General features: G+C 49.0%; 1 protein-coding gene across 3 annotated transcripts in view; it reads left to right on the plus strand.

Moving 5' to 3' along the window:
* The first annotated feature begins 21791 nt into the window (after positions 1-21791).
* UBE3C (ubiquitin protein ligase E3C) overlaps positions 21792-25163 on the plus strand; it is a 191556-nt gene continuing 188184 nt past the window's right edge. For 2 of the 3 annotated variants that reach the window (XM_073581600.1, XM_073581602.1), the window contains exon 1: positions 21792-21929. The gene's annotated coding sequence lies outside the window, so the exon portion shown is untranslated. Of the gene's footprint in view, positions 21930-23636; positions 23730-25163 lie in introns of those variants that run through there. The other variant, XM_073581601.1, reaches the window with a different exon arrangement.

The raw sequence follows: 25163 nt of genomic DNA on the forward strand, positions 1-25163 counted from the left end.
GAGAATGACTGTTATCTGGGTGATTTGTGATAGATTTTCTAAGATGATCCATCTTGTACCACTCCCAAAGTTGCCATCTTCCTCAGGGTTGGTACCCTTGTTTTTACAACAGGTGGTTCGGTTGCATGAGATTCCTGAGAACATTGTGTCGGACAGAGGAGTCCAGTTTGTTTCCAGATTTTGGAGAGCTTTTTGTTCCAAACTGGGTTTTCAGTTATCTATCTCCTTTGCATTTCATCCTCAGACCAATGGGCAGACTGAGAGAACAAAACAGACTTTGGAGTCCTATTTGAGATGTTTTATATCTGCTGATCAGGATGACTAGGTCTCATTTTTGCCCTTGGCCGAATTCGCGCTAAACAATAGAGCTAGTTCTGCCACTTTGATGTCGCCCTTTTTCTGTAACTTTGGGTTTCATCCTCAATTTTCTTCAGGGCAAGTGTGTTACACTCGGTCCCTGTCCTGGCGCAGCGCCCAGGTCTGCCACTGTTACATCTGGTCCCCGTCCTGGCGCTGCGTCCAGGCCTGCCGCTGCTGGGTCGCCCTCCCAGGGCTGTGGGGTACTTGGTATCGGGCCCGATGAGCTTCAATGGGAGATGTCATGGCAGTTGGGACCCGGCCCGTGACCCTGGGCGTCCTTTGTAAAAAGGGGAAAGTTTATAAGTGATTCGTGACTCCACCTGTGGTGTTCGGCAATGAAGATGTAAGCCAACGCTGCAGACAGATCCTCTGGGACAGATGGTGTGGTGCAGCATTGATGTTATAGCCCTCCACAGGCAGGGCTATAGTCGCAGGGCAGTGTAGGTGAGGTGACACTTAGATGGTGTAGTGTCGGGCGCATTTGTAGCAGTGCTGGGCGGGTTGGCACAGGAATAAGTGGAGGACACCAGGGCATGTAGTTCCAAAGCTTTACTCACAGTCTGTTGCAGGTACAGGTGCCCGCATCCGTGCCGTGTCCTCCAGGTCAGGAGATCAGCCAACTAAAAGGCAAGATGAAGTACTCCTTTCCAACACTCCGCCAACATATGTGCCTTTTCTGAACGTCTCCTCTTATAGCGCCTTTGAATAAAGTACTCCTAGTACTGAGTTACACTGGAGTTCCTTCTGTCAGATGTTCCTATGAACTCTACTTGTACCGCAGACAGCTGTAGGCTACTTCGGGGACTCCTACCTAGTCCCGGTTCACACACGTTGCTGTTGTGCCCCCAAGTCTGGTGTGGGAATAAAGTGGTCACTACTTCTATTCCTCCGGTGTCTGCTGCAGGACCATTAGTATCCATACAACCTCGGGGACTGGACCCCGGCCTTGCGCTTAGAACTTGGGAAGGGTCTGCAGTCTCTGTGCACTGTCTAATGCTATCTGTCTCCACAGAGTATCAGTATCCTGTGCTTCCTGGTTATATCTGCAACCATCTGGGCGAAAGCCATCCCGTTCCGCCAACAGCCATCCGAGTCCAAGGACTGTGTGAAGGTCACTGGAACCGTCTTCTTACCAACTACCCAGATCAAGGACCCGTCTCATTATGGACTCTGCTGCAACTAATGTTATCCCTTTAGGTCCCGCTGGGACAGCTGCCACGTGTTCGGGGTTTAACTGGAGGTAGCACCTGTGTCCTCCAGGTATTCCATTCTGGCCCTGTTTGAGGGGCTTTACTATGGGTACCTGGGGCTCACTAGTCATGCCCCCTTCAGAGCCCCCCGGACCGTGGTCCCGAGGTTCCACTTTAAAAATAAAAACGAATGTGAACTTCACCATCTCTGCCTCCGCTTCCATTCGTTACAGATTGCTCCGGCCATGGAATCCGCTGGACCCCAAAGGCCTCCGACTATGGAACTGTGCCAAGAGGTTATCCGCTTAAAAGATCAACAGGACAAGATCACATCTTACCTACGTAACCTGTCCACCCGCATGGATTCTCTTCTGAACCCGGCTGCTTCTGAATCACCTATAAACGCCCAGGTACCTGCTGTCATGACAAGCAAGGGTCCTCGCCTGGCGGCTCCTCCCCGCTTCCATGGTTACCCCACTCAGTGTCGGGGTTTTCTCAATCAGTGTACCCTACACTTCGAGAACTTGGGGCACATGTTTGCTTCTGACTGTGCCAAAGTGGGCTTCATTATGTCACATCTAGCCGGAGAGGCTCTCACCTGGCTAAACCCGTTATGGGAAAGAGGAGACCCGCTGGTTAATGATCTTCCATCTTTCCTAGAGACTTTTCGCAGGACCTTCGATGAACCTGGCCGGGTCACGTCGACCGCTTCTGCCCTGCTTCGTTTACACCAAGGAACCCTCACGGTGGTAGTTCCGCACCCTCTCGTCTGAGCTGTCCTGGAACAATGAGGCCTTGCTGGCTACCTTCTGGGAGGGCCTATCTGGAAAAATTAAGGATGAGCTGGCGGGACGGGACAGGCCTACCATCTTGGATGACCTGAATTCCTTGGCAACCCAGATTGACCTGCATTTTCAGGAGCGTTCCATGGAGATAAAGCGAGACAAGAGGTTCTACCACCTGGACTCTAGTTCTTCCAAGATGGCTACCTCATCTTCTCCCGAAGCTATGGAGGTAGATCGAGTAAGTCTGGCCAGCCGCCGCCAGGAGGCGCGTCGCAAAGACGGAAGCTGTCTATATTGTGGTAGTTCCGAACACCTGATCCGATCCTGTCCAAAGAAGTCGGGAAACTCCTGTGCCTAGGTTCGGTAGGAGAGGCCACCCTAGGTAGAGAACATTACTCTCCTTCATTGCAGATCCCAGTCTCCGTGACCTGTGGAGCAGTAAAATTTTCCGGACTCTGTCTGTTGGATTCCGGAGCCGCCGGGAGTTTTATCCAGCAGACGCTTGTGGATCGCTACCACTTACCAGTTCAGGCACTACCTAATCAGCTGCGGGTGACAGCTGTTGATGGCCAGCCACTGACTGAACCCGTCCAGTTCCAGACTGTGCCAGTGGAACTCCAGGTAGGTCTTATGCATTCTGAAAGAATCCGCTTTTATGTGTACCCTGGTTTGTCTCACCCCTTGCTTCTGGGTTTGCCTTGGTTTCAGAAACACGACCCAGTTCTTAATTGGAGAACAGACAAAATTCTACGTTGGGGAGATTCCTGCTAAGGACCGTTGCTTAACCCGGATTGAACCAGTTTCACCCCCGGTCCAACCTGCTACCCTGCCTGGATTACCATCCGCTTACTGGTCCTTCTCGGATGTCTTCGGGAAAAAGGAAGCTGGAAAACTCCTCCCCCACAGGTCGTATGACTGTCCGATAGATCTTCTTCCTGGAACATCTCCTTCCCGTGGGAGAGTTTACCCTCTTTCCCAGGCAGAGACTCAGGCTATATTGGACTACATCCTGGAGAATTTGGCCAGAGGGTTTATCCGAAAATCATCATCACCGGCAGGAGCAGGCTTCTTCTTCGTGAAGAAAAAGGACGGATCCTTGTGGCCCTGTATCGACTACCGGGGACTGAACCAGATCACGGTAAAAAACAGGTACCCTTTGCCTCTAATTTCAGAACTGTTTGACCGTCTCCGAGGGGCCAAGATCTTCACCAAGCTGGATCTCAGAGGTGCCTACAACTTGATCCTAATCAGGGATGGTGATGAATGGAAAACAGCCTTCAACACCTGTGATGGTCACTACGAGTACCTGGTAATGCCGTTTGGTCTAAGCAATGCACCCGCTGTTTTCCAAGAGTTCGTCAATGACATTTTCAGGGATCTGCTTTACACCTGTGTTGTTGTCTACCTGGACGACATTCTGATTTTCTCCACTGACTTGGCCTCGCATTGGAGGCAAGTACGCCTAGTCTTAAGGTGCTGTCACACTTAGCGATGTACCAGCGATCCCGACCAGCGATATGACGCGGTCAGGATCGCTGGTGCATCGCTAAGTGGTCGCTAGTGAGCTGCCACACAGGCAGATCTCACCAGCGACATAGCAGCGGTCGGGGGTCGCTACTTACCTGTCAGATGAGGCGATCCTGACGTCCTCCCGCCCGCGTCCACGCATCGCTCGTTGTCACAGCAGGAAGGGAAGCCCAGCAGGAAGCTGACGACGAGAAACGGTCCAGGACGTTCTCGTGCGATCAGCGATAACCAGCGGGGGAGCGGTCGGAGGTAAGTATCAGACATAGCGATATCGCTAGCAATATCGCTATAACGTCACAAAAACCAGTGACGTTATAGCGATATTGCTAGCGATATCACTTAGTGTGACAGGCCCTTTACAGAGGCTCAGGGAGAACAGACTGTAAGCCAAGTTTGAAAAGTGCCTTTTTGAACAATCCTCTTTGCCTTTCCTCGGTTACATTGTTTCCTCCACAGGATTAAAAATGGATCCAGAGAAGTTATCAGCTGTACTCAAGTGGCCTCGTCCATCTGGGTTGAAGGCCATACAGTGATTTCTGGGCTTCGCCAACTACTACTGACAATTCATTCCTAACTTCTCCACCCGAGTGGCGCCCATCTCGGCTCTGACCCGGAAATGTACAAATCCCAAGGATTGGCCCCCTGATGCCGGAGGAGGCTTTTGTTTCTCTAAAAAAGGCCTTTGCTGTCGCACCTGTTCTTTATCGTCCTGACTCTAATGAACAATTTTTTTCTTGAGGTCGATGCCTCTTCAGTAGGTGCGGGAGCAGTACTAACCCAGAAATCGTCCACCGGGCGAATGCACTCCTGTGGTTTTTTTCTAAGGTTTTTTCTTCCGCAGAGAAAAATTATTCCGTTGGAGATTGGGTATTGTTGGCTATCAAGTTGGCTCTGCAGGAGTGGAGGCATCTTCTAGAAGGAGCTCTTCATCAGGTAGTCATATACACCGATCACAAAAACCTTGCTTACCTCCAAACTGCGCAAAGGCTGAATCCTCGTCAAGCTCGCTGGGCTTTGTTTTTTGCTCGCTTTAATTTTGTTCTTCATTTTCGCCCAGCTGACAAAAATGTCAAAGCAGACGCACTTTCCAGAGCCTTTCTACCTCCTGATCAGGAAGAAGAACCGCAGCACATCATTGAACCCTCAAGGTTAGTCGCTGTCGCTTCTTCTGATCTTAACCGGCTTCCCCCTCGGAAGACTTTTGTGCCAGCTTCTGAACGTACTCGTGTCCTTCGGTGGGGTCACTCATCCAAGTTGGCTGGTCATTCCGGTCAGAGAAAGACTCTGCAACTCATCTCCTGGTACTATTGCTGGCCTGCTATGGCTAAGGACATTCAGGAGTACATCACAGCCTGCCCTTCTTGTGCCCGTAACAAGACGGCCAAGCATCTACCCGCAGGTAGGCTTCAGCCCCTACCAATTCCGTCTGCTCCCAGGCAACACATCGCGATGAACTTCATCACAGATCTTCCGATCTCATCTGGCTGTTCTGTGGTGTGCGTAGTGGTGGACCGCTTCTCTAAAATGGCCCACTTCGTTCCGCTACCCGGTCGTCCAACTGCTCCTGAGTTGGCGCATCTGTTCATCCAGCACATCTTCCATCTCCATGGTTTCCCTCTCCACATCGTTTCCGACAGAGGAGTCCAGTTCACCTCAAGATTCTGGAGAGCAGTTTGTAAATTGGTAAGAATTGAACTGGATTTTTCCTCAGCATACCATCCCCAGTCCAAGGACAAATCAAATCCTGGCTTGATTCCTGCGTCACTTTGTCAACGCGCATCATGACGACTGGGTAGACTTACTGTCCTGGGCCGAATTTTCCTACAACAACCAAGTAAGTGAATCTTCTGGAAAGTCTCCCTTTCAGATTGTCTTCGGACTGCAACCCGGAATACCTCTTCCCATCTCCGTATCATCTGGCGTTCCGGCTGCCGATACTTTCTCCGAAGATTTTTCTAAGGTCTGGAGGGACACCAAAACAGCTCTGGAGAAAGCCTCCCAGCGTAAGAAAAGGCATGCGGACAAGAGACGTTTGGATGCGCCTATCTTTCGTCCCAGAGACAAGGTATGGCTCTCTTCGAAGTATATCTGTTTAAAGATGCCATCCTACAAATTGGGTCCCCGATTCATCGGACCATTTGAGATATTGAGACAGATCAATCCAGTCTCGTACAAGCTGAAGTTGCCTACTTCCCTGCGTGTGCCTAACTCCTTTCATGTCTCTCTCCTCAAACCAGCAGTCTTGAGCCCCTTTTTTAAGGATCCAGGTACCACTCCTGACCCTGTCTCGGAGGATGATGCTTTTGAACTAAAACATATCCTGGCTGTAAAAAGAGTAAGGGATAAGACCTACTACCTGGTGGACTGGAAGGGTTTTGGTCCTGAAGAGAGATCTTGGGAGCCTAGGGAGAACATCCAGGCTCCTCTTCTCCTTAAACCGTTCTACGCAGGCTTGAAGAAGAGGGGGTGTAAAGAGGGGGATATGTTATTATGATTGAGTCACCGTAGGAGGCAGACACAAAAATAGAAGCTGCGTCCAGAAAACCAGAGAAGTTGGCAACTATCAGATTGCAGACCCCTGAACCTATCAACACAACTAGCAGTAGCCGTGGGGGGTTCCTACGGTGCCCTAGACCCCTCGATCACAGCCGGAGAGCTAAATAGCCTAAAGACAGAAAAGGAAATCTAAACTGCCCCAGAGCAGACCCCAAAGTAAAAGACAGCCCCCAACATATAATGACGGTGAAGCAAGATGAAAAAACACTCACACAGATAGAAAGATAGGCTGAGAAAACGATGGGGCCCAAGCTAACTAAACAGAACAGGAAAGGAAGGTTGCTGTCTGCAATCTGCCAAAACCCTATCAAAGACATAAGCCAACAAGCTGATATGGAAAAAGACCCTGAAGCAGCTAGGCTTCAAAAACTAAATCAGCACTCAGGTATTTTCAGAAGACAGAGCTAAAGGAATTCAGCTCACCCCAGCAGGGAATGGCAGAAATCCAGAAAAACAAAGCAAAACAAAGTCAAAGCACAAATGCAAAAAGCCGAGCAGAAAACTTAGCTTTAGAAGAGCAGGAATTCAGACTGGTCTCCAAGGATCCCACAGAAAAATCACCCGCAGGGCAGAAGGGCGTTGGCAGCCTTATATCCAGTCAGTAACTCCACTCAGCCAGCCATCATCATTAGGCTCAGGTGTTTGATAATCAGGCTCACTACCTTTCTTTACCAGAAGAGGGAGTTCCTCGGGCCTCAGTAGTGAAGGGGAAAATGAACTCACAACAGTACCTCCCCCTTGAGGAGGGGTCACCGAACCCTCAAACACGCCACCAGGGCGATCAGGGTGAGCCCGATGAAAGGCACGCACCAATCTTTTGGCATGAATATCAGAGACCCAGGAATTATCCTCCTGACCATAACCCTTCCACTTAACCAAATACTGGAGTCTCCGTCTAGCCAGACGGGAATCCAGTACTTTCTCTACCTCATATTCCATGTTACCTTCAACCAATACATGGTCTGGAGGTGCCACCCCCGGAACAACAGGTTCAACAAACCTCTTCAACAAAGATTTATGGAACACATTATGGATTTTAAATGTGACAGGAAGAGCCAAACGAAAAGAGACCGGATTAATAATCTCCAAAATCTTGTAAGGTCCAATAAATCTAGGCTTTAACTTAGGAGAAGCCACCTTCATAGCAATATTTTTTGATGATAACCACACCATATCACCAACCTTAAACTGGGGACCAATGGTCCTATGCCGGTTGGAAAACCGCTGGGCCATTTCCTGGGAGAGAGATAACTTATCCACCACTTGGTCCCAGATCTGGTGCATTCTCTCCACCACAGTGTCAACACCTGGGCAGGCAGAGGGCTCCACCTGCCCTGAAGAAAATCGAGGATGAAACCCAAAGTTACAAAAAAAAGGTGACATCAAAGTGGCAGAACTAGCTCTATTATTTAAAGCAAATTCGGCCAAGGGCAAAAATGAAACCCAATCATCCTGATCAGCAGAAATAAAACATCTCAAATATGACTCCAAGGTCTGATTTGTTCTCTCTGTCTGCCCATTGGTCTGAGGGTGAAAAGCAGAGGAGAGGGACAACTGAATTCCCAGCTTAGAACAGAAAGTTCTCCAAAATCTAGACACAAACTGAACTCCTCTGTGAGATACAATGTTCTCAGGAATCCCGTGCAAGCGAACCACCTGTTGCAAAAACAGGGGCACCAACTCAGAGGAAGACGGCAACTTAGGGAGTGGTACAAGATGAACCATCTTAGAGAACCTATCATAAATCACCCAAATAACAGTCATCCTTTGAGAAACAGGCATATCAGAGATGAAATTCATTGAAATATGGGTCCATGGCCTCTTGGGGACAGGCAAAGGCATCAACAACCCACTAGAGCGAGAACACGATTTAGACCGGGAGCACGTCCCACAGGACTGCACAAAATTCCTGACATCACGAGACAAGGAGGGCCACCAAAAAGACCGACTCACCAGATCTCTAGTACCAAAAATACCTGGATGACCAGCCAAAGCAGAGCAATGAACTTCAGACATCACTCTCTTCTTCCACTGGTCAGGAACATACAACTTTACACTGGGACAACGCTCAGGTTTGTCCTCCTGGAACTCTTCCAGAGCACGTCTCAAATCAGGCGAGATGGCAGAAAGAACTACCCCTTCGCCTAAGATGGTAGCAGGCTTGGTCACCACAGGAGAATCAGCAAAGAAGCTCCTAGAGAGGGCGTCTGCCTTGACATTCTTAGTTCCAGGAAGAAAAGAAACCACAAAATCAAAACGTGTAAAAAACAAGGCCCACCTAGCCTGTCTAGGGTTCAAGCGCTTAGCCGACTCTAGGTAAATCAAATTCTTGTGGTCAGTGAGGACCACGACTTGATGCTTAGCTCCCTCCAACCAATGTCTCCACTCCTCAAATGCCCATTTCATGGCCAACAGTTCCCGATTCCCCACATCATAGTTATGTTCAGATGGAGAGAACTTTCGGGAAAAGAAAGCACAGGGATTCATTTTAGATGTTACAGGATCCTTTTGGGACAAAACAGCTCCTGCACCAATCTCAGAAGCATCCACCTCTACCTGGAACGGAAGTGAGACATCAGGTTGCCGCAAAACCGGGGCGGAGGTGAATCTTCGTTTCAGCTCCTGAAAGGAAGAAACAGCCTCCGGAGACCAATTTAACACATCAGCACCCTTCTTAGTCAAATCAGTCAATGGCTTGGCAATACTAGAACATTTTGCTATAAATTTTCGATAAAAATTAGCAAAACCCAAAAACTTCTGGAGGGCCTTCAAAGAAGTGGGCTGAACCCAATCGTAAATGGCCTGTACCTTGGCCAGGTCCATTTCAATAGTTGACGGGGACAAAATAAATCCCAAAAATGAAATCCTCTGTACTCCAAAAAGGCATTTAGATCCTTTGACATACAGGGAATTCTCCCTCAAGATCCGGAACACAGTCCGAATATGTTCCACATGAGAATCCCAATCCTTGGAGAAGATCAAAATATCATCCAGATAGATAATCAAAAATTTATCGACAAAATCTCGGAAAATATCGTTCATGAAGCACTGGAAGACAGAAGGGGCATTAGTGAGCCCAAAAGGCATCACCAGGTACTCAAAATGTCCCTCCGGAGTATTAAACGCCGTCTTCCATTCATCCCCATGCTTAATGCGAATAAGATTATACGCCCCCCTGAGGTCAAGCTTGGTAAACCAGCAAGCACCTTTAACTCTGGAGAATAGATCAGAAATCAGGGGTAACGGATACTGATATTTAACAGTAATCTTGTTGAGGGCACGATAATCAATACAAGGTCTTAATGATCCATCCTTTTTGGCTACAAAAAAAAACCCGGCACCTAAGGGTGACGAGGATGGTCTAATATGACCCTTCTCCAACGCCTCCTTAATATAGGATCGCATAGCCTCGTGCTCGGGTACAGATAAATTGAAGAGCCGACCCTTGGGAAATTTACACCCCGGGCTCTGTTCAATTGCACAGTCATAACTCCTATGAGGAGGCAGAGACGCAGACTCATTCTCACTAAATACATCATAAAAATCCGCCAAATAATCAGGAACATCATGCGACTGAGGAGAGGTGGAAAACACCGGAGCCTCACTAAAGGCACACCGACAACCCCAACTCACCACAGACACAGATTTCCAATCCAAAACTGGATTATGAATTTGTAACCAGGGAAACCCCAGAACAATAGTATCATGCAGATTATGCAACACCAAAAATCTGCAATTTTCTTGATGGTCTGGGGCGACCCGCATTACCACCTGGGTCCAAAACTGAGGTTTATTTTTAGCCAAAGGAGTAGCATCAATCCCCCTCAAAGGGATAGGCGTCTGCAGAGGTGTCATCGGAAATCCACAACGTTTAGCAAAATCCAAGTCCATTAGGTTTAGGGCTGCTCCCGAATCCACAAAAGCCTTGGCGGAAAATGTGGACAGGGAGCAGATCAGAGTAATAGCCAGAAGAAACTTAGGTTGAACACCACCAACAGAAAACGTGTGTGCAAAGCGTTTCTCTCGTTTAGGACAGACAGAAATAATATGCGAGGCATCTCCACAGAAAAAACACAACTTATTACGCCTTCTGAACTCCTGACGCTGCTCTCTGGACAAAACTCTATCACATTGCATAGGTTCAGACATTTGTTCAACAGGTGGCAACACCTCTTGTGCAGCTTTGCGTTCGCGCAAACGCCGATCAACCTGAATGGCTAATGACATAGAATCGTCAAGACCAGAGGGAACAGGAAATCCCACCATAGTATCTTTTACGGCTTCTGACAACCCCTTCTGAAAGAGAGCAGCCAAGGCATTATCATTCCAGGTAGTAAGTACTGCCCACTTTCGGAATTTTTGACAGTACAATTCTGCAGAATCTCGACCCTGGTTCAATGCCAGCAGGGTCTTTTCAGCCTGATCAATGGCATTAGGTTCGTCATACAACAACCCCAAGGCTTGAAAAAATGAGTTCACATTAGTCAGAATAGGATCATCTGGTTTCAAAGAAAACGCCCAATCTTGGGGATCGCCACGCAACAAAGAGATGACAATTTTAACCTGCTGCGCGGAGCTCCCTGACGAGTTAGGCTTCAAGGCAAAAAATAATTTACAATTATTTTTGAAATTCAAAACTTTAGACCGATCCCCAAAAAATACATCAGGTGTAGGAATCTTTGGTTCAGCAGCATGTGAATGAGCAAGGTAGGCGGAAATTCCCCGCACTTCCGCAGCGAGCTGCTCCACACGATCAGACAATTGCTTTATCTCCATTGAGAGAAAAAAAAATTCCCCCTACGGCCTCAGAGATATAGAGGAAAAAATATACACACTTTTTTTTTTTTTTTTTTACAATTCTTTCCTGCTATTGAGTACCCTAGGATCTGCGGTATGGCGGGTGATTCTGTTATGATTGAGTCACCGTAGGAGGCAGACACAAAAATAGAAGCTGCGTCCAGAAAACCAGAGAAGTTGGCAACTATCAGATTGCAGACCCCTGAACCTATCAACACAACTAGCAGTAGCCGTGGGGGGTTCCTACGGTGCCCTAGACCCCTCGATCACAGCCGGAGAGCTAAATAGCCTAAAGACAGAAAAGGAAATCTAAACTGCCCCAGAGCAGACCCCAAAGTAAAAGACAGCCCCCAACATATAATGACGGTGAAGCAAGATGAAAAAACACACATACAGATAGAAAGATAGGCTGAGCAAACGATGGGGCCCAAGCTAACTAAACAGAACAGGAAAGGAAGGTTGCTGTCTGCAATCTGCCAAAACCCTATCAAAGACATAAGCCAACAAGCTGATATGGAAAAAGACCCTGAAGCAGCTAGGCTTCAAAAACTAAATCAGCACTCAGGTATTTTCAGAAGACAGAGCTAAAGGAATTCAGTTCACCCCAGCAGGGAATGGTAGAAATCCAGAAAAACAAAGCAAAACAAAGTCAAAGCACAAATGCAAAAAGCCGAGCAGAAAACTTAGCTTTAGAAGAGCAGGAATTCAGACTGGTCTCCAAGGATCCCACAGAGAAATCACCCGCAGGGCAGAAGGGCGTTGGCAGCCTTATATCCAGTCAGTAACTCCACTCAGCCAGTCATCATCATTAGGCTCAGGTGTTTGATAATCAGGCTCACTACCTTTCTTTACCAGAAGAGGGAGTTCCTCGGGCCTCAGTAGTGAAGGGGAAAATGAACTCACAACAGGGATACTGTTACACTCGGTCCCTGTCCTGGCGTGGCACCCAGGTCTGCCACTGTTACACATGGTCCCCGTCCTGGCGCTGCATCCAGGTCTACCGCTGCTTCTCGTTCTGGGCACTCACCTCGAGCCTCACGTGCTGTCCTTGGGCGGCAGCCAGCCTCCTCTGGATCTCATGCTGCTGCTCAGCGTTCAGGTCTCCCTCCTGCCTCCATCTTGTCACGCTCGCGCCTTGGCTGAATGGCGCGAGCCGGGGGGTTGTGGCCCCACTGTGCCACAAACCAGACTACCCTGGAAGGGGCATAACTACGGCAGCTACCTTGGTCTTCACTGGAGCCTCTGATAGTGAGGTCAGGCTTGTGCGGCAGGTAGCTGCCGGGTGCCACTCCAGGGTGGTGTCTGGCTGTGGCTGCTGATCCCACTTGGGAACAGGACACCTGGACAGGTGCGAGTGACAAGCAGGCTGAGACACAGGGCAAGACGGCACGGCTTGGAGACACAGGACAGGCGGGCACGGCTTGGAGACACAGGACAGGCGAGCACGGCTTGGAGACACAGGACAGGCGGGCACGACTTGGAGACACAGGACAGGCGGGCACGGCTTGGAGACACAGGACAGATTGGCGTGGTATGAGAAGGGGCAGGTTGGGACCTGTTCACACAGCAGGAGTAGGCAGGAGGGAGTGGTGTATGCTGGAACAGGATCTGGACCTGTTCACACAGGAGGTGCAGGTGAAGGCAGGAGTGGAGAGAGAAGCTGCAGAAAGAGGTTCTGCAGCGGCAGCAGGAGTGGAGCAAAGCTGAACCACAAGGTCTGTGGAGAGAAGCTGCAGCAAGAGGTTCTGCAGCGGCAGCAGGACTGGAGCAAAGCAGAACCACAAGGTCTGTGGAGAGAAGCTGCAGCAAGGGGTTCTGCAGCAGGAAAGGAGCTAAGCTGAACCACAAGGTCTGTGGAGAGAAGCTGCAGCAAGAGGTTCTGCAGTGGCAGCAGGAATGGAGCAAAGCTGAACCACAAGGTCTGTGGAGAGAAGCTGCAGCAAGAGGTTCTGCAGCGGCAGCAGGAGTCGTGCAGACAGAGCGGCTAGAGTGCAGATGCACAGATAAAGCTGCGAGAGTGCAGATGCACAGATAAAGCTGCGAGAGTGCAGATGCACAGATAAAGCTGCGAGAGTGCAGATGCACAGATAAAGCTGCGAGAGTGCAGATGCACAGACAAAGCTGCGAGAGTGCAGATGCACAGATAAAGCTGCGAGAGTGCAGATGCACAGATAAAGCTGCGAGAGTGCAGATGCACAGACAAAGCTGCGAGAGTGCAGATGCACAGACAAAGCTGCGAGAGTGCAGATGCACAGATAAAGCTGCGAGAGTGCAGATGCACAGACAGGGAGGACACAAGGAAAGACACAGCAAGGAAGGGAGCCACGGACAAGGAGAAAGGGAGACTGATAGACAAAAGGTAAGACTGAGTTCAGACAGAGAGACAGGGACAAAGACACAAGGACCAGGATATTCAGCCTCCTGGCAGGCGGGCAGAGAACAGACAAGGCACTGGGAACAAGACTCAAGGACCAGGATATTCTGCCTCCTGGCAGGCGGACAGAGAAATGCTAGGCAAGGTACCGAGACACAGGAGTACAGACTAAGAGCCTTCAGAGAAAGCAAGACATAGGACAGGGCCTGGCTAGCTCAGCAGCAAGGTGCTAACTGAGTTTAGACATTACACAGGCAATGTTTCAATGGGAGTGGCGAAACTAAATAGTCAAGGGCTCCAGGTGATTGGTCAGGGACAGATTACACAGGTGCACCCTGACTGCATAAGAACCAGAGAGTTCAGGCGCCGCCCCCCTATACACACAGTCTGGAAACATGGAGAGCAGAAGCACAGAGCTGGCAACAGACAGAATTCACCGCATGGCTTGAAGTAGAAAGTAAGTTGGTGTGCGGGGGATGGGAGGCCATGCAGTGATGCCAGCAGGGTTGTTACAGTACCCCCCCTTTACGGCCCCTCTTCCTCAAGCCTGCCAGAATGACCAGAAGAAGGAATACGGGACCACACACAGTCCAGGTTGACACGACATCCTTCAGGTAGGGTGGAGTATGTGTGCCATCAGGAATCCCAGATTGACCGGTTTCTTGGTGCCTAAGGGAGTCAGTTTCCAACACAGAGGGTAAAAAGACTTCTTCCTCCTGATTGGCAGAGAGCAGGGATCTGGAAGCTTCAGACTTGACCCCTACATCAGCTGGACAGCTAGAAACAGAAGACACCATCACCGAGTCCGACTTCCGCCCGATGTGCCAGAAAAATTGGACCTCCTCCTCCCGGTTGGTGAGAAATGGAGATACAGTAGGTAGGTCACTGCTCCAACATCTTCACCCACCTGCCAAATGGAAGCTGGAGGCATACATACAGGGAGCCACTTCAGCCTGTTACCCTGAAAAAACTGGACCACATCTTCCTGGTTTGAGGATGGGTGAAGCTCTGTCTTGGGACCTTCACCCCTGGGCCACAGGGGAGCTGAAGGCATACACTCAGGATCCATCTTCAGCCCTTTATCCTGGGGAAGACAATGAAGAGGCAGGGGTGCTCTTGGAAGCAGGACACTGGTATAGTCGCTGGGGACGTGTGAGGAGACTGAGACCGCCTCCCCCTCTTCAGAGGCATCCTCACACCTTGACTCGGCGACTGGCAAACCAGACAAAGAAGACGACCTTGATGACTGAATGCGACACAAGGGAACCAGAACCTCTTGTCACTTGGTTGTTTCAAGTGTGGTGCCTTGCTGGGTCTCCAAACATAAATGGGCACCAGGATCTCTGGTTCAGAATGACCCATGGGCATACCAGTCAACACATGGAAGATGAACTTCTTCATGTATAAAGCTCCAACCTGGAGCTGTAGTTGTCCTTGTAGGACTAGACTGTTTTCCAACAGGGCTCGGCCACCTCGAGACAACGCCCACGTCGGCTTCGGGAGCTTTATGACAGAGACGACACACTGACTCCGTATGGCTGGCGGTTTATACACACCAAAGCTCCCAGAAGGCAGAGAAACAGTCATTGGCCTCACAGGACAGAGACCGTCGGGATGTTCCTTCACGAGACCAGATTGCGGCTGTAAGCTTGCCAGCCGCTTTTTCTTAGACCTCTTGAACCTTACACGGGAGGCCGCCTTAGCAGGCTGAGGAACAGGAGTGTCAGGGACGGTCACAGACGGATGAGAGGATTCACCCATAGGTTCCTCTTCTCTGGTCTGTATCTTGTAGCTTGAAGGGGAAGACATCTCAAGAGCAGCTGGACGAGGCATGTCGAAAACTTTACGGAAGGCCACCAGGAAGGCCCCCAGGCTCATGACGACAGGGTCCCCTGCTTCCCAAAGGGGACAGATCCAATTCAAGGCATCACCAGCTAGGTAGGACATGATATATGCCACCTTGACCCGGTCAGAGGGGAAACAAACTGCATTCTGCAGGATGTAGTGCAGGCACTTTTTCAGGAACCCTTGGCACTCTTTGGGGTCCCCATAGAACCTAGGCGGATCTGCTGGGTCATGCTCTTCGTAGGCCAGGAGCTGCTCATAGATGGCCTTGGAGACTATGAGTGGTTCAGAAGTCTCCACAACTGGAACCACACAAGGCGGAACAAACTCTTCCAGTGGCTCACACTGGCAGGGAGAGAGTTCATGACGCTCTGCGAGCGGAAGGACATGGGACTCAGCGGGGACCATGGCCTGTGCAAACTGTCACGCTCGCGCCTTGGCTGAATGGCGCGAGCCGGGGGGTTGTGGCCCCACTGTGCCACAAACCAGACTACCCTGGAAGGGGCGTAACTACGGCAGCTACCTTGGTCTTCACTGGAGCCTCTGATGGTGAGGTCAGGCTTGTGCGGCAGGTAGCTGCCGGGTGCCACTCCAGGGTGGTGTCTGGCTGTGGCTGCTGATCCCACTCGGGAACAGGACACCTGGACAGGTGCGAGTGACAAGCAGGCTGAGACACAGGGCAAGCCGGCACGGCTTGGAGACACAGGACAGGCGGGCACGGCTTGGAGACACAGGACAGGCGGGCACGGCTTGGAGACACAGGACAGGCGGGCCCGGCTTGGAGACACAGGACAGGCGGGCATGGCTTGGAGACACAAGACAGGCGGGCACGACTTGGAGACACAGGACAGGCAGGCACGGCTTGGAGACACAGGACAGATTGGCGTGGTATGAGAAGGGGCAGGTTGGGACCTGTTCACACAGCAGGAGTAGGCAGGAGGGAGTGGTGTATGCTGGAACAGGATCTGGACCTGTTCACACAGGAGGTGCAGGTGAAGGCAGGAGTGGAGAGAGAAGCTGTAGAAAGAGGTTCTGCAGCGGCAGCAGGAGTGGAGCAAAGCTGAACCACAAGGTCTGTGGAGAGAAGCTGCAGCAAGAGGTTCTGCAGCGGCAGCAGGACTGGAGCAAAGCAGAACCACAAGGTCTGTGGAGAGAAGCTGCAGCAAGGGGTTCTGCAGCAGGAAAGGTGCAAAGCTGAACCACAAGGTCTGTGGAGAGAAGCTGCAGCAAGAGGTTCTGCAGTGGCAGCAGGAATGGAGCAAAGCTGAACCACAAGGTCTGTGGAGAGAAGCTGCAGCAAGAGGTTCTGCAGCGGCACCAGGAGCCGTGCAGACAGAGCGGCTAGAGTGCAGATGCACAGATAAAGCTGCGAGAGTGCAGATGCACAGATAAAGCTGCGAGAGTGCAGATGCACAGATAAAGCTGCGAGAGTGCAGATGCACAGATAAAGCTGCGAGAGTGCAGATGCACAGATAAAGCTGCGAGAGTGCAGATGCACAGACAAAGCTGCGAGAGTGCAGATGCACAGACAAAGCTGCGAGAGTGCAGATGCACAGATAAAGCTGCGAGAGTGCAGATGCACAGACAGGGAGGACACAAGGAAAGACACAGCAAGGAAGGGAGCCACGGACAAGGAGAAAGGGAGACTGATAGACAAAGGTAAGACTGAGTTCAGACAGAGAGACAGGGACAAAGACACAAGGACCAGGCTATTCAGCCTCCTGGCAGGCGGGCAGAGAACAGACAAGGCACTGGGAACAAGACTCAAGGACCAGGATATTCTGCCTCCTGGCAGACGGACAGAGAAATGCTAGGCAAGGTACCGAGACACAGGAATACAGACTAAGAGCCTTCAGAGAAGGCAAGACATAGGACAGGGCCTGGCTAGCTCAGCAGCAAGGCGCTAACTGAGTTTAGACATTGCACAGGCAATGTTTCAGTGAGAGTGGCGAAACTAAATAGTCAAGGGCTCCAGGTGATTGGTCAGGGACAGATTACACAGGTGCACCCTGACTGCATAAGAACCAGAGAGTTCAGGCGCCGCCCCCCTATACACACAGTCTGGAAACATGGAGAGCAGAGGCACAGAGCTGGCAACAGACAGAATTCACCGCATGGCTTGAAGCAGAAAGTAAGTTGGTGTGCGGGGGATGGGAGGCCATGCAGTGATGCCAGCAGGGTTGTTACACATCTCCTGGCGCCCTGTGGGGAGATCTGTAGCTAGGGCTATTAGGGCACGCCCGCCCGCTCTCCTGCCTTCTTAAAGGGACGGCGTGCATTATTCAAAAAATGCAATTAACCAATGGCAGCGCACTGGCTGCTATTTCTGGCCTCTCCTCCATAGGGAGAGCGCTGGAGCAACGAGTATCAATCATTGCTACATCCGGTTCTTATGCTAACCTGTCTGCGCTGCGTCTGCAGTCTCTGTGCATTGTCTAATGCTATCTGTCTCCACAGAGTATCAGTATCTTGTGCTTCCTGATTATATCTGCAACCATCTGGGCGAAAGCCATCCCGTTCCGCCAACAGCCATCCGAGTCCAAGGACTGTGTGAAGGTCACTGGAACCGACTCCTTACCAACTATCCGGATCCAGGACCCGTCTCATTACGGACTCTGCTGCAACTAATGTTATCCCTTTAGGTCGCGCTGGGACAGCTGCCACGTGTTCGGGGTCTAACTGGAGGTAGCACCTGTGTCCTCCGGGTATTCCATTCTGGCCCTGTTTGAGGGGCTTTACTACGGGTACCTGGGGCTCACTAGTCACGCCCCCTTCGGAGTCCCCCGGACCGTGGTCCCGAGGTTCCACTTTAAAAATAAAAACGAATGTGATCTTCACCATCTCTGCCTCCGCTTCCATTCGTTACAAAGTGGAATCTTCGACCTGCCCAAGTGTGGACACTGTAGTAGAGAGAATGCAGCAGATTTGGGACCAAGTGGTGGATAAGTTGTCCCTCTCTCAGGAAAAAGCGCAACGGATTTCCAATCGGCATAGGACCATTGGTCCCCGGTTTAAAGTGGGTGATATGGTTTGGTTGTCATCAAAGAATATTCCTATGAAGGTTGCGTCTCCAAAGTTCAAGCCAAGATTCATTGGACCTTATAAGATTTTGGAGATTCTTAATCCTGTTTCTTTTCGATTGGCTCTTCCAGTTACGTTTAAGATCCATAACGTGTTTCATAAATCTCTGTTGAAGATGTTTGTGGAGCCAGTAGTTCCTATGGCGGCGCCTCCTCACCCTGTATTGGTTAAAGGCAATGTGGAATATGAGGTAGAGAAAATATTGGATTCTCGTTTGGCTAGACGGAGACTCCATTACTTGGTCAAATGGAAGGGTTATGGCCAGGAGGATAATTCTTGGGTCTCTGCTTCTGACATTCATGCCGATCGATTGGTTCGTGCTTTTCACCGGGCCCATCCTGATTGGCCTGGTGGTGTGGATGAGGGTTCGGTGACCCCTCCTCAAGGGGGGGGTACTGTTGTGAATTCGCTTTCTGGCCTACCTCTGGTTACTAGTGAAGATAGTGGAGCTGGTTATATTGACAGATGGGTCGCAAGTTCTCTTTCCGGGCTCCCTCTGTTGGTTACTGGAGGTAATGGAGCTGATCTAATTACCAGAGGCCTGCCACCTGATAATGAGGAGGATGACTGGAGACCTGGAGTTTCTGACTGGATATAAGACAGCCGACTCCCTCTATCCCTGCTGGTGATTTTTTCCTGCCTCCTGAGGTCTTAGTTTCCAGCTCAGTCCCTGCATGCTCAGCTAAGTGTTCTTTTGCTATAGTTCACATTTGATCTGGTTTTGTCTATTTCAGTTTTGTGTGGTCAGCCAGCTCCGGCTGGGGCTGTGCTGAATTTCCATCCTTATGTTACTGCTTGTGCCAGTTTGTTTTTGTCCCTTATTAGATTGGCCTCTTTTTGCTCTGCTTTCAGAATATACCAGAGTTCTGATATAGTGGGTGAAGTCTAGTGACTTCAGTATTTTTCTATCAGACGTGTTGGGCATTTTTTGCAGGTTTTTTTCCGTGATTGCAGACAGTCTTTCCTTTCCTGTCCTGTCTAGTTAGTGTGGGCCCCATCGTTTGCTCAGTCTATTTTCCTACCTGCGTTTGTTTTTTTATCTTGTCTCACCGACAATATGTTTGGGGGCTATTTATTCCTTTGAGGTCTGCTCTGGGGCAGTTTAGATTTCCCCTTTCTTGCTTTAGGCTTATTTAGTTCTCCAGCTGTGTTGAGGTGTCTAGAATCATCGTAGGTACGCTCCACGGCTACTGCTAGTTGTGTGGATAGAATCAGGGGTCTGCAATCCGCTTAGTTACCAACCTCTCTGGGTCACCAAGGAGGAAAGCAAGACCAAGCTAAGCCACAGAAAACCAATCATAACAATACAGTATAGTAAAAATTTTGGTCTCCTTTGAAGTCTGGCCACAGTCAGGGTCTCAAGGGAACTCAGTAATGACAAGCATGGAGGTCTTCAGCAGACCCCCGGCTGTCATAGCAACCCATCGGCAACACGCGATAATGTCACGGGCTTGCCAATTGGTGCGCTAAATGACGTGCTCCCTGCGGGTGTCCTCTTAATGCCACTGTCACAGCTTGAGAGCAGCATTTATCAGGTTAACAATCGCAGGCAGCGCTTCACACCACCAGTCTGTAACACAGCCGTTACCTGCAGAGAATTGGGCGAGTTCTCTCCGTGAGCTCGCTCCATACACCTGCTACATGTACGACGCATGTCAGTAAGGTGTTAATAGTCTAGATAGGCTGACTACACTTTTGATGCACACAGAAAGATTGGCAAAAGTCGCCAACGATCTGCTGACTCCATTACTGCATAAAAAAGTTATGGCTCTGGCAAGAAGTAGAGCAAAAAACAAAATTGGAAATTCTCAAGGTGTAAGGGCTTAATCCCTTCACGTCATGGCCATTTTCCATTTTTTCCTCCCCTTCTTCCCAGAGCCATAATTTTTTTATTTTTCTGGCAATATGGCCGTGTGAGGGCTTGTTTTTTTGTGGGACGAGTTGTACCTTTGAATGACATAGTTGGTTTTACCATATAGTGTGCTAGAAAATGGGAAAAAAATTCAAAGTGTGGTGAAATTGGAGAAAAAAGTGTAATTCCACAATTGTTGTTTGATGTGCCATGTTCGCTATATGGTAAAACGGACTCTCATATTTATACAAAAAACCTCTTAGTAGGCGTGCTTCTGAAAGATCCCTTCATCTAATGATGATCGTGTGGAATAACATTTATACCTTGCTGTCCGCACATTATGTACATGTCTTCTATCACACACGATGGCTATTATTATAACATTCTTGACGTCACATATAGCTCTGATTTATGTTACAAATGATTGAATTCTGCATTTTCATTCTGTCGGCAGGGAATCTTTTGGCAGGTTTTTGCTATGTAATCTGAAGACAGCAGGGGATAGAGGCTGAAACACAGATTTCATCCACGTGTCACTTGTTTTTGGCTCTGTTGTTGTTTACATACAGTGAAGGTTGTATCACCAGATTATCATTGCTCACATGAACCTTTGTCTGATCAGGGCCCCTTGTGTTATAAGCAGCATACTGCCAACAATGCACATAAAGAGCCTAGTGTGGGCGGAGTCAGCTGTGGTGTGGGCGAGGTTAGCTTCCTCAGCTCTGCAGCATTGCTAAATCTAAAAGCTCTGATTGCGCCACAGCTGCTGCACCCACTAAACTCAGTGACACATCGCTGGAATCAGGGTGTTTTTCATCAGATGAGGTATCAAAAATCTCCTGACTGATTCTCTTTAAGGAGGTGGCAAAGGTCCGGGAGGGGAATGCTGGCCTCTTTACTGTCTGTACTGCATGCGCTCATCCCCTCCGTATTGTAAAACGCTGAGGAATATGTTGGCGCTATAAAACTATAAGTTATTAACTCTTTCCATCATTTATATCCGACCGAGGACCAGAAACCCACCCAACATACTAGGCTCATACTCTGCTCTTCCCTCAGCTCCACTAATCCTGGTCCAAGGTTACACAGAGCCACTAAGGTATAAATGCCATAATCATGGAAGTAGGGAGGAAGAAATAAAGCAGCTGTGACTGAAGGGTGAATTTCTGCCTACAGAGAACATTATCTGCGCTAGGCCTGGCCGTCCACCTCTGTCACAGCAGAGCAGCAGCCCCACACCCAGCACAGGAGAGCCCCTGACTGACTGACTGGCTGCAGCGCCACCTCCGCAGCAGTCACGTGGGGCTCGTTTTTTTAAAATTTTTCAACAAACCTTTATTTATCCGTAACAATACCCAGTGACGTCATGACGCGGCAGGAAAGACGAGTGATTGACACTCTCTTTACTCCAACCAGAGGCTGAGGCTGCTTGCCGGTAACAACCAATGTTGTGAACACACTGAGGCCGGTTGCTAGGGGCGGGACTTCCGTTGTCAAGGGAAATGTCCAGCGCTGCTGCTGTTTTTGTTGCTGAGTGAGTGGTGCCCGGTCTGAGCTCCCAGGTAACGAGTCACCTGTCATAGAGCAGCGGAGGAGGGAGGACCGGGGCGGACAGGCCGGGGGCAGCCATAGCCCGGCACGTCGTGTGTCCGCGCTGCTGAGTCATTTGTGACAGGGAAACCCCAGAGTCGTCCTAACATAGGAGCCAGCGCTGTGACGTCATAGCCGTGACCTCACTCGTGTCCTGGCCTTGGTGCTGTGCAGGAAGTTTGTGTGCAGCAGCAGCCATAGGGGTCCTGGTGGCCTGTGAGTGATGCAGCCTGCTGTACCCCTTGCCAGCATTGTCTCCTCGCCCACAGCGCTGCTTTCTTCATCCACCTATGTGTTCCTCAGAGTCGCCGTCCCTATAGAATAAGCGGTGCCAGCGCCCGCCATCCGTGTGCGCCATCCAGGCAGGGGGAACAGGTGCCACAGGGCTTGTTGGCGGTTTTAGGGGTTTTCTGATCAGGGGAAATTATCACCCGTCCATTGGATATGTGTTAACTTCATGTTGGGGGGATTCCGATTGCCGAGACCCTCATTGATCACCAGGACAGCGCACTTTTATGGATCCATTCATTCTCTATGAAGTCACCTAGGATTGGCTTTCCCCATCAGTCCTATAGAGAATGAATGAGGCAATTATGTGGTGTGCGCATCTCTGCTGCAGTCAGACGGCTGTATAAATCGGAGAGAGATCGGAACGCAGCCCTCCTGACCCCAGCGGGACCGCTGCATAGAAATATACAGTATGAAGCAGTCCCAAGGGCCGCGCTCTTCATTCCGATCTATCTCCGATTTATATGGCCGTCTGACGGCGCTCTGACGGGGCTAAAAGTTCCTTGTTCCTGCGATCAATGATGGTTCCAGCTGTCGGACCCCCAACTATTAACATGTTACCACTTTCCGCCAAGAATACCTCTTTATGTTCTCAGAAAATGTTTTTTTCCCCATTATAGACAGTGCAACCTATCCGTGTAATTCAGGCACTATACAGTAATATGACAACCTGCCTTAAATGGAGTGAGCTTTAAACCTCTCAATAAACCTTTAATATATATGTGTGATGGACAGTTCCCTTCAAGCAGCACTAGGGTACAGAGCTTTGCAGAGGCTTTTTCACATCGACACTACCGCCATGAGGTTACCCATACCATCGGGGCCACATAAGGGCCAGCTGAGACCAGCCTGTGTCTGGGAATTCTTCAGTTCACACTGAGTGGTCTGGTTACTGAGGGAACAGTATGGCGCTCAGTGGGCATCATGCATGATGGTCCTATTGGAAGTAGATATACAGCTCAGCTGATTACTGCGACTAGTGAACAGTACTTCTGTCCATTCTCTGGCGGTCCCTGGATGTTTTCTGGCAGGTCATGTTTGCACCTCTGCAGGAAACATGCAGCCTGTTACAGACCCTGGGGTTCTTAAGGTTTTTCTACAGATCAGACAATGTCATTTATCTCTGCGACAGACTGAGAAAAAGCAATGAAACTAATCAAAAAATGTGAGATTCTTCAGCACTACTTCCTCTATTAACACCTCATTCCTAAAGGAATGTGTCTCAGAAAATGATCTGTGATTATTACACTCGCCTTTTTATGTTAAATGTGTTTTTTTTATTTTTCTTTCATATCAATATATTAAAGAAAAAAAAAAATAATAAAATTTCAGACTGTGGGCCTAAAATTAGGCTTCTGCTTTATGTTCTTCACATGGATCTTAACAGCAATAGAGTGAGAAAGGCCACATTGTATGGAGGGATAAAGTGGGCAAATGTCATTGTCGAGGAGGCGAGCTGTGACTTCATCTGTAAAAAACAGGAGGTAAGAGTCTAGTGTAAGGATGAGTGGCAGTGTGAAAATCGCTAGGCTTCTAATTTTATTATGTAGATATCAATATGGAAAAACATGATCAAGTGTAAAAAATAAATTTTTGATAAACCACTTGTTTGAACAATAGGTCATTTTCTGAAGACACTTTCCCTTTAAGAACTATGATGACACCAAAAAAAAGGCCCTTTGAGTGTACATTTTTCCTATGTCATAAGGTGATGCCTGGATATGTCTTCACTTAGGTTATCGGCGTGACCAGGATTGCTGCCATTTTTACATTTGTTTTGGTGCAGAATTTTCCCCACTCATTACTATGGGTGAAAGACGCAGCCAAAAACCCTGAAAGAATTGACATTCTGCAGATTTAAATCTGCACCAGATCTGCTGTGAAAAAAGTAATCAACGTGTGGATGAGGCTTCAGAATTTTCATTCACTTTCATGGCATCACAAACCCTTCCAAGTTTTGTGACAAAACTGCACAGAAAAAGCTTACTAAAGCTGAAACATGTGCACAGACCCTAAAAATGTTACTTTAATGGATATGTTTGTATTTAAATACATTATAATCAGAAAAAAGCAAGTCACACGTGTAATTTTTTATTTGAATTTTTTGCATCCAGTAAAAAAAATTAAATCCGCTGCTCTTTTTCACTTTTAAATAGAAACAGATCTGATTTTGTTTAACACCAATGGAATCTATGGAAGTTTTTTTTTTTTTTTTTAATGATTTTCTTTTCCAATAAAAAATAATATAATCTCATGAATTCCCCACATAATTTAAACATAACAAAACACAAAAAAAAAACCAAATGGAGAATTAGAAATTACAAAAATATTGTGTGAATCAGGCCCAATATGCTTTGTAAGTTGAAATGGAAAGCCCAGATCTTGCCTTCCAACAAACAAAATAGATGAAATATTGTATATTTACAGTTCAGCTTGTGCTGTCAGTGTGCAGGGAGAGGAGGGCGATCCATGAATTCTTGTGCTTGACTCCTTGTCGGTACTGTACGAGCGATGTCCAGCTGCACAGCCACGTCCAAAGTTGGCCCCTCTACGCTACTTGTGGCCGAGATGCTCAGATGATGAATCAAACAGCCACGCAGCGCACTCAGAGAGCCGCCAACATACTTTATATCGCACAGCTGTAAGTAGCCTGGCTGAGAACACAGTATGTCAGTGTCTGATAGCCTGTGAGTGGTAGTGGGACCCAGCTAATACTTTACTGGCTATGCTTCCCTATATAAATAAAGGGAGGATTGGGAAAGTACAATTACAATTATTCCAGCCCGAGGGATTTATCGCCCGCTCATCAGATAGGTAGAGGTTCGATGTATGGGATCTCCACTGATCGGCAGAATGGGGACCCTGGTCTCCCCATACTCAAGGAGGAAAGTGCATGGAGTGACTGTTGGTGACACAGG

This window comes from Dendrobates tinctorius, unplaced genomic scaffold (genome assembly GCF_039654945.1).
Source record: "Dendrobates tinctorius isolate UK_male_01 unplaced genomic scaffold, ASM3965494v1 ptg000070l, whole genome shotgun sequence".
Lineage (NCBI taxonomy): Eukaryota > Metazoa > Chordata > Amphibia > Anura > Dendrobatidae > Dendrobates > Dendrobates tinctorius.